The sequence below is a fragment of the Lathyrus oleraceus genome, chromosome 5 (genome assembly GCF_024323335.1).
Source record: "Lathyrus oleraceus cultivar Zhongwan6 chromosome 5, CAAS_Psat_ZW6_1.0, whole genome shotgun sequence".
Classification (NCBI taxonomy): domain Eukaryota; kingdom Viridiplantae; phylum Streptophyta; class Magnoliopsida; order Fabales; family Fabaceae; genus Lathyrus; species Lathyrus oleraceus.
In genome coordinates this window covers 176132577-176141231 of record NC_066583.1, presented here as the reverse complement: position 1 = coordinate 176141231, position 8655 = coordinate 176132577, and positions in this window count along the sequence as shown.

Sequence of the window (8655 nt, the reverse complement as noted above, 5' to 3'; positions counted from 1 at the left end):
CAAGATTTGGTTGCGAGACCTTGTCTTTTCTTTTCCTTTTCTCCAGGTTTACTTCGAGCGTTTCCTTTCCCTCCTTTGGGATAAATAACGCACGGTGGCGACTCTTCTGTCATTTCTTTCTCGCCGGTTGTTTTTTCGCACCTCTGTATTTTTTCAGGCTGCGACACAAACGCCGACGCACACAATGGGAACTTTTGAGCAATATATGCCCAGTTTTACAGTCCCCATGCACAGGACGTTAGGAATGCCGGTTGAGTTTATGGCAAGTGTGCATAATCTGGGTTCGACTTTTGGTGAAGCATCATCATCGCCATTCCAACCTTACCAGGGTTTAGGACCTTTGGACACCCATTTCGGTCGACCCTCAGGTTTTGGATTATAAACTCAGTCGGTTCCAACTGTCACGTTGAGTTTTGTCGCAGTCATAGGATAGCAGGTGGACGAAAGCAATCATGAAATGGTCCATATACTAACCTAGCAAATGGGCACCATATCGAGGCCTTTGATCAAAGATTCGATACAGAGTTACCAGTAACTAGCAACTCATATGACAAGAATAAGAGACTTCTTAGGGACTCCTAGGGTGCCGGTTCATCAGAATCCCACGCCACCTCCTCGACCAGAAACCCCAGTCTGACAAGAGGAAATGACAGACGACACAGTCGAACGAGAATATCAGGAGTTCGAACAGATCCCTAGGGTGGCTCGAAGGCCTCCCATGGTTTTGGTCAATAGAAACCAGGAACCCGACCATTTGGTTAGGCAGATTCGACAAGGGGCTACCGCAGGGGAGCAAAACTTGGAGGCTATTGTCGAATGAATCATAGTATGAAATGGAATGAGCCCATGCCTACAGAAGCTTACATACTCTTACCTTTTCTAGATTTTGTCTTAGAGACAAAACTGCCTAAGGGATGGAAATTTTTGAAGCTCCCTACGTTCACGGGGGATATTGAGGAGTCCACCGTCAAACATGTTACTAGGTATCAAACCGAAGTTGGCGACATAGCGAATAATAAGGATTCTTACAAAAAAAAACGCATTCACATGGTTCACAACATTACCTCCATAATCGATACAAACGTGGACGCAATTGGAGAGATTGTCCATGAACAGTTTTACATGGGGCAGTCGAAGATTAGCTTGAAAGAACTGGCCAACGTCAAACAAAAGACTGTTGAGTCAGTTGATCAGTACTTAAACAGGTTTAGACTGTTGAAAGCGTGATGCTTTACTCAAGTCTTTGAGCATGAATTGGTTGAAATAGCAGCTGGGGGTTTAGATTATTCCATAAGGAAAAAACAGGATACTCAGTATCTCAGAGATATGGCACAATTGGCTGACAGAGTTCGACACATCGAATGCTTGAAAGTTGAGAAGATCAAAACAGGTTGATATCATAAAAAAGAAAAAGTATCATATATCGCAGTCGAAGGATGCTCTTCCGACGATGAAGAGTTGATCGACAACAGCGAGGCCAATGTGGCAGAACTTAAGCCTGGAACTCCATACACGCGTACAGTTTTAAAGCCTTCGAATGGAAAATACCCCATTGAAGCCAAAAAGACGGATCAATACGTAGCAAAAACTTACACGTTATATGTGTTTAAGTGCGATGAAATCTTTGATCTATTGGTAAAAGATGGTCAAATCATCGTCCCACGAGGTTTAAAGGACCCCCCCTTTGAAACAAAAGACGAAAATGGGATTCTATAAATTTCATAATTTTCTTGGTCCTAAAACTCACTAGTGTGTTCTTTTCAGGGATTTGGTGCAAAAGGCTTTGAAAGAAGGAAGGCTTCAATTTGGCAAAAGGGCAAAAATGCAGGTGGACTCCGACCCTATGAAGGTGGAAGAAGCTCTGTATTCTTAGCCCCTCGAGTGTATGATGGTCGAGACTACTGATGGTCTCGTGGAGCCTTCATACACGGTGTCCTTAATAGAATCTTTTGAAGTGCTGATGATTGAAATTGCTGATGGTTTCGACAATAAGGCTGAAACTGGATTGAAGTCGGCTTATCCCCAACTAGGCGAAAGACTATCAGATTTCCAAGAGAAGTGCAATATCAGTGGGTCAAAAGCGTTGTTATGTCCTAAGTGCAGCGCAGTGTTCGACGAGAAAACCGCTGCAAGATTGGAGTCTGGCAACAAGGCATCGAAAGAGGAGAAACCTGTTGTCCCAAGGTTCGTGTTCGACAAACATAGAGCACCACGACGGAATGAAGAATACAGAAGACAGTTCCAACATTCTCGACCAAAGACTTTCGTTTTGCCGACGGATGTTCCACGGGAGAAGTGGTTAGAGTCGGTAAACCAGAAAGGGGGCAAGAGACTAAAGTGGAGAGTATTGGATTTAGAAAAAGAAATAGCGTCTAAGGGGAAGAAGGTCGAGACAAGAGGCTGTGTGGTTTCTCCCAATTACAAAGGGAATAACCCAATGACCAAAACCCAATGGAGACGTTACTAGTGGAACAAAAAGGCTGGAAAGAATGTCAAAACCCCACATTTGAAGCCCGTTGAAACCTATGGACAAAAGAGACAAATCCCAAAGGCAGTGGAGGTAGGACAAGGAAAAATGGTGGCTAATCAAACAATGGCCATGATTGTTGATCCGATAAGAAAGAAAGTAGTAGTAACTTCCCAAAGTATGAATTGTTTGTCTAAGGTCAACAAAGAGTCTAGGGACGTGGATAAATCGAAAGAGTAGGAACCTAAGTACTCCCTTCAGCCAGAGGAAGGAGATCCTGAGTACTCCCCCCAGTCTGACGAGGAGTTCGACAAAGACATGTACGACGGAACCAATGATGACATCTATGGTGAATATTTGATGCTCGTGGCGGAAATGCTGGTCGATTCATCCGCATGTTTTGAATATTTGAGCATGCATGATGGATATTCCGACTATAATCAAATTCTCATAGCCGAAGATGATGTCCCCAAAACAGCATTTTGATGCCCTGGAGCTTTGGGGACATACAGATGAGTTTTGATGCCGTTTGGTTTTAAAAGACGCGGGAGAAACCTATCAAAGAGCTATGAATGCTATATTTCATGACTTCATTGAAAAATTTTATGCAGGTATATATTGATGACATTATGATAAAATCATCATCACAAGAGGATCATCTTGATCACCTTCGACGCTCGTTTGATAGAATGAGAAAATATGGATTAAAAATGAATCCATTAAAATGTGTTTCTAGTGTACATGCAGGAGACTTCTTAGGTTTCGTGGTACACAAACAAGGCATCGAGATCAATCAAAACCAGAAAAAGGCGATCTTGGATCTCAAGCCTTCGTCGATAAAGAAACAACTACAATCTTTGTTGAGGAAGATAAACTTCTTGAGAAGGTTCATATCGAATCTAAGTGGCAGGACGAAGGTGTTTTCACCATTACTCAAGATCAATAAGGAAGATGATTTTCACTGGGGACCGGAGCAACAATAGGCTTTCGACGCCATCAAGGAATATCTTATAAAGCCTCAAATGTTGTTGCCCTCTAGTAGGAGTAAAAATATGAGTTTGTATATTGTCGCGTCGGATACGACCATAGGGAGTATGTTAGCCCACGAGGATATTAGTGGTGTCGAAAGACCCACATATTACCTCAGTCGAATGTTTATATATGTTGAAACTAGGTACAATATGATTGAAAAACTGTGTCTATGCCTGTACTTCTCATGCATGAAGTTAAAGCAATATATAAAACTAGTTGATGTTTATGTTTCGTCTCACTATGATGTTATTAAACATATGTTGTCTAAACCTATTCTCCATAGTCGAATAGGATAATGGGAACCAGTTTTAAAATAGTTTTCTTTGACATATAAACCTTTAAAAGCTATGAAGGGTCAAATCGTAGCAGATTTTATAGTGGATCATGCTATGATCGAACCTTCGCTAAACATGGATGACACAAACCCTTGGCGGTTATATTTTGATGGGTTAAGCCACAAAGATGGAACGGGAAATGGGGTATTGATAGTATCCCCACAAGATATTCCGACAAGATTCAAATGTAGAATCAAGGAAAAATGTTCCAATAACGAAGTCGAGTACGAGGCCCTGATAACTGGTCTTAGAATCCTGAAAGGATTAGGGGCCAGTAAAATAGAGGTGAAAGGAGATTCGGAGTTGGCAATTAAGCAAGTTACGCGAGAGTACAAGTGAATTAAAGGAAATATGTTGAGGTATTTCGTGATGGCAACACAACTATTGGAGTACTTCGAGATCGTCGACATTATGCACGTGCCAAGAAAGGAGAACCAAGAAGCCAACAATCTAGCCCAAATCGCTTCTAGATACAAGATGTCAAAGTCAACACTCCGAGAAATTATCGAGGTACGAGAGAATATGGTGTCGTACGAACCGCCACCGCTTAATACGAACACCCAAGAGGCGACAGGGAAAGATATCCTCGACAGCAGTGTCAGCTGCCATGAAGGTTTCGACGATAAACGCCTCAAAGATTTTGAGATTAAAAATTTCTGGAGACACAAAGGTTTTGCTGTTGGTAATTCATCACCATCGGATTGGAGAAAACCAATTTTGGAGTACTTAGAGAATCCAGTCGGAGATACTGACAGGAAAATTAAGTACAAGGCCTTAAGTTATGTACTGCTGGGAAATGAATTATTGAAGAAAACTCCAGAGGGAATATTGCTTAAGTGTCTTAGAAGTACGGAAGCATACTTAGCCATATCTGAAGTACACAGTGGGGCATGTGGGGCACACCAAGCAGGCCATAAAATGAAATGGCTATTGTTTCGACAAGGTGTTTATTGGCCTAGTATGTTGAAGTATTGTATCGAGTTCGCTAAAGGATGTCAAGAATGCCAGATGCATGCGAGCGTTCAACACGCACTAGCAAGTGAACTCCGCACGGTTATTAAGCCACGACCCTTTAGGGGATGGGCGTTAGATGTCATTGGTGAGATTCGACCGGCCTCATCAAAGCAACAAAAGTTTATCCTGGTCGGCCTCATCTAAGAGAAAGATCTACAACTTTTATGGAGTGAAAAAGTCTCAAATAATTCGTTGAAGTTTCGTACTTTAGGAAATAATTTCTTTTGGGCCATTTGTTGGGCCGAATTTAGGTTTTCAAGTCCTGCTTGAATTATAAGTGCAACCCTTATTTTGTTTAAAAGGATAAGCCGTTGTAGTGTAGCAGATGACACCTTATTCACGATAAACCTTTTGCTTTGTGCAATCATGAAGAGGAACCAATCTTCTAGAGTCAATCTGCTATAACCGAATTTCCAAGGCTTTAAGGTTTTAATCCTATCAATTTAAATTCGTTATCTTTCAATTCTATTCTATGAAAAATCATTTGCTTAATCTGTATTTTATGGAATGGTTTTGATTAAATTCGTATAATTGCATTCCTAACTGTTGAACGTTGTTTTCGTCGCTTTGTCGTTAAATCGCGTTTGTAAGTCGTGTTTGCTTAATTCACGATTGTATTAATCTGTTTGTTTAATTTGGAATATAGGAATATAAATCTGTCATATATCTATTGCGCTTGTCAATCGAAATTGAATCGAATAGAGATCGAAGTCGCTTAGGGAATTGCTAGGTAAAACCCAGTGATTAGCCGAAAATCAAAATAGTAAATTGGCTTATTTTATAATCGCTTATTTTAATCATTTGTTTGCTTGTTTTCTAAATTTATCACTAAAGCATAAACCCCCCTAAATCAATTTCATTAGGTTAACAATAATACAAGAATCCTTGCGATACAATACTCGAGTTGTCGCTTCCACTAAACTACAATTTTCTAACTACTCATTTTGACCCGTGCGCGACAGCAAATCAAATTGGAGTCGTTACTGTGGACTCTTGTAGATTTTAACCATTATTATAGTCATAGGTGTTATGTTTTAACATTTTTTTGCCATAACTTTCTTGCGTTCGGGGCTTTTTTGCGTTTTAGAATTAAAAAATCTGTTTTTTTAAAGAAAATTGTCTCAAATTATTCCGATTCTTTGTCGATTAACTAGGAAAAAATCAAGGATCAAAAGCCTCTATTTAGGAACTAAATCCTGGAAGTCGTCCTAAAAATCCGAAATTCCTTATATTTCTATTTTTTATGATTTTTTTTCTGTTCCGACCGTGTCAAAAATTTCTGAAAAAATTCTCAAACTTTTTTTATGACATTATTAGATTAATTTTTGTGTTTTCTCATTGTTTGTTTAACATGGTTGAGCAAAGAACTCTGAGAGAACTTGTTGCCCCTGATTTTAATTATAATGCTTTATGTATTGAATATCATGTTGTTGTTGTATCTTTCGAATTGAAATCTGGTTTCATACACTTGTTGGCAAGGTTTAATGGTCTTGCAGGTGAGGATCCGCATAGGCATATAAAAGAATTTCAAATTGTGTGTTCTACACCATTGAGGCCTCAAGGAATTACTAAAGATCATGTCAATCTTAGAGCATTTTCATTCTCAGTACAAGGTACTGCAAAAGATTGGTTATATTATCTTGAGCCAAATTCTATTACAAGTTGGAATAATATGAAGAAAATCTTCTTAGAAAGATTTTTCCCTACTTCAAGAGATTCTGCAATCATAAAAGAAATATGTGGCATTAGACAGGTTGACATGGAATCATTGGCCGAATACTAGGAGAGATTCAAGCAGTTAGTGCCAAATTGTCCTCACCACCAAATTTCTGAACAATTGCTAATACAATACTTTTATGAGAGATTGCTACCAATGGAAAGAAACATTTTAGATGCTTCTAGTGGTGGAGAACTTATTGATAAGACTTCAGTTCTTTCCAAATCCTTGATTGATAACACGTCACTTAACTCCCAACAGTTCACAACAAGGGATAATTTTATGGTCCAAGCAAAAGGTGTGAATGAGATTCAGGTTTCTTCTTCCAACAAAGCTCTAGAAACCAGAATTGATGAACTTACCTCTTTAGTGAAACAGTTGATGCTAACCCTTCCACCATCACCACCATATAACCCTCCCCAAGTAACCACCTTTATACCTTCCGGACCCCCACTTGAGGATTTTATCAAGCAAATGGCTATAAATAATCTCCAATTTCAACAACGTACAGATTCTAGTATTCAGACTTTGCAAACACAAATTGGACAGCTTGTCACTTCAATGAATGCCATGCAATAAGCTCAAGGATCAAACCAACTACTTGCTCAAACATTAGTTAATCCAAAATGCTCTAATGTGAGTGCAATTTCCTTGAGATCCAAAAAAGTTACAGAACCAGCCCCATAAAAAAATAAAAAAATTGTTAGTGTAATGTAAGACCCCAATTTTGACCCTAAGATCCCTCATGCAATTTCATCATAAGCATTAGCATTGGAATCATACCTTGTCATCCTCCTTACCCCTCTTTCATTGGGTTTGTCTTGGGAGAGATCACCAAGCACTTTGTAATTGTATCATACTTCTATTTTATCATTTTACTAACCAAAATACCAAAAATATATCTTTGCATTTGCCTAACTCTTTTATAGGTAAGGCATGATCTCATTATTCTATCAAGTTCATATCTAGGGTTTAAGCCCCTTATGACAAAGAGCACAACCATGAATTAATCCAAGAATGGTTATGAGCATCATATATGAGTTCCATTGATCTCTACATGTCATATTGATCAAGTGTTCTTCAAGAGTTTGGAAGTGATTTGCCTTGGAAACCCTAGTTTGACTGGGTATCTTGAGTAACTTCTCCAACAAGCTATCTCACCAATTGATTAAATTTCTCAAGGGACACTTCAAAGTTCATCATCTTATGTATATATGATCTACCATGAGCCAATAAAGTCAAAAGAATTGAAGGTTAGCAAGTTGGTTGATGGTGGTTGGCCAGATGTATTCATCTGATCAAAACTGGATCTCCCTAGACCCTATCTCCTACAATTTTCACCATATGAAAATGATTCCAAGATAAATGTTACTCTAAATGACATTCCAAACAACTTTCATGTTGAGACCTAGAGCTAGTTTTGCTTGGAAAGTCATTTTCTATGTTGAAACATTATAGGTCATTTTGTCTAAACCCTAATTTGAAAGACAACTTCCCAAGGCCATAACTTGCTCAATTTTTATGAGATAAAAGATTTACAAGTTTCACAATCAAATTCAAGATGTCTACTTCAACTTTTATGTTTTGAGTGAGAGCTAATTCAACTTTTATGAGCATGTGATATGAGGTTACATCATAGGTCATTTTTTACCTATACCATTGAACAAGTGATTTTTCCAAACTTCAAAAATGCATAACTCTATCATTCTAAATCCAAATGACATGAGATTTAGTTACCATTTTTAAGGTCTTTGAAATAGATACAACTTTTATTAAGACACTTTTCTCATTTGAAGTTCACATAAAAAGTTAAGCAAGGTGGAATATTGAGATATATGGCTTGACACTTAGAAAAAATTTCAACATGTTGAAATTTCCAAACTTCCACCTCAAAATTATCCATGTTCCAAGCTCCAAATGAAAAAGTGTTTAACATAAAACTTGTTCCCCTTGATCCAAGCTTTCCAAAGAACCCAAGTTCATGCATTTTGGATGAGGTTTGCTAGGCCTGCACATGGCTTTAACAGGGCTGCATAATTGGAAAGAATCAAACTTCAAAACTTCAGCTCACTTTGCCTTGCCAATCATGC